At 38.8% G+C, this 1,707-nt stretch overlaps 1 long non-coding RNA gene across 1 annotated transcript; it reads right to left on the bottom strand.

Annotated features, from left to right (window-relative positions):
• Nucleotides 1-351: 351 nt before the first annotated feature.
• On the bottom strand, nucleotides 352-780 carry LOC127654788 (uncharacterized). Its single transcript, XR_007971969.1, has 3 exons — nucleotides 710-780; nucleotides 472-588; nucleotides 352-377 (listed from the first exon to the last, which is right to left on the bottom strand). It is a non-coding gene; the product is annotated as an uncharacterized LOC127654788 (long non-coding RNA).
• Between the last annotated feature and the right edge of the window lie 927 nt (nucleotides 781-1,707).

The raw sequence follows: 1,707 nt of genomic DNA, 5'->3' as shown, positions 1-1,707 counted from the left end.
TTTTTGCTAACCCCTATCCTGACCCTCAGACAGGGCCACAAAACCGCTTCGATGTGGCCCTCAGTAAAACCAGGGTCAAGATCGAGATGACCTTTGGCATCCTAAAGGCACGCTTCAACTGCCTTAGGCGCTTAAGAGTGTCACCAGAGCGGGCATCACAGATAGTGGCTGCATGTGCCATTCTGCACAATATAGCCACTATCAGAAAGGAGCGAGTACCACCACAAAACCAGCTTCTCCCTGATGAAATTGACCCCATCACAATTGACCACCCAGCTGGCGCAGCTGTCAGAGATGCAATCACAACACAATATTTTACTTAATAAAAGCACACTGACACTGATGATAGGTCTCAAACTGTTTTATTGGTCATGTGGCTAGGGAGGAAAGAGAGAAAGAAAAATGACATTAATAAACATTCATAGTGTTCATACAGGGTAACTTGGTTAAAAAAAAGAAAAGTTCACATACTGAGATCTGTTTTTTCCAGCTGTTTGATCTCCAATTTAATTTTTTTAATTTGGAGCCTCCTCAGCTCACAGTCCAGCTCCTTCAGTGAACACAGGGCCCTGACTGAGTCTGTTTCCACTTGAAACAATTCCACCACAAACAATCATTACACGTTTTCTGGAGGTTGATCAAATCACAAAACGTGGCATGACTTTCTACAAACATAGGACTGACTGTAATTAAGGGTTTAAAGCATTACCTTGTTCACATTCCTTCTGAAGCCCATTGAGGTAGAGGCTTCAGTTTCTGGGGCAGGTTGTGAAAAATCCTACAATAAAAGAGATGTGTAAGAGCCAGTCATGTATATATATAAGAGCCAGTCATGTAAAAATATATATATATATATATATATATATATATATATATATATATATATATATATATATATATATATATATATATTTATTTTTTATTTTTTGAAAGTGAATGTTGACTGAGACTATCAGTCCCTAACATTCTTTCTAGCATATTTTGTGTTCCACAGAATTCAGAAGGTCACATGGGTTTGGAACAACATGAGGGTATGGAAATTATGACAGAATAATAAATTAAGGCTGAGCTATCACTTTAAAGGGATAGTTCACCCAAAAATGAATATTCTCTCATAATTTAATCACCCTCATACACACCTCCACACCTTTCTTCTGCAGAACACAAATTATGATTATGACACGTTCACCCACTGATTACGAGACTCAGCGCTGGCCGTGCACCCGCACGGCCCAGCCATGCCCTCCTCCTCATCACACTACTATATTGATTGGAAATGTTTTCTGATAGGGTTGTTGATGCTTGTATTGCTTATTATGCTTTTATGAATAAAAAATTATATCGAAATGTTAAACTTGAGTAACTTGTTGGAAAATAATTTACTTTTAGAGTAGGTTTAAATGTGGGTACTTTTTACTCTCACTCAAGTAAATTTCGAATGAAAAAATTTAAATTGTGATGGCTACACGACAAAGTCACTCAGATCCTTATGCTTGCCCATTTTTCCTGCTTCCAACACATGAAATTCAAGAACTGACTGTTCACTTGCTGCCTAATATATCCCACCCCTTGACAGGTGTCATTGTAATTAAATAATACATGTTATTCACTTCACCTGTCAGCAGAGGTTAAATTGGGCCGGAGCCTCCTCAGGTCCACAACACACCCTGCCGGAGCTCAGCTCCGTCTCCTTCAGCACCAAATATT

The sequence above is a fragment of the Xyrauchen texanus genome, chromosome 14 (assembly GCF_025860055.1).
Source record: "Xyrauchen texanus isolate HMW12.3.18 chromosome 14, RBS_HiC_50CHRs, whole genome shotgun sequence".
NCBI classification, from domain to species: Eukaryota; Metazoa; Chordata; class Actinopteri; order Cypriniformes; family Catostomidae; genus Xyrauchen; species Xyrauchen texanus.
This window is presented reverse-complemented; position numbering and strand designations above follow the sequence as displayed.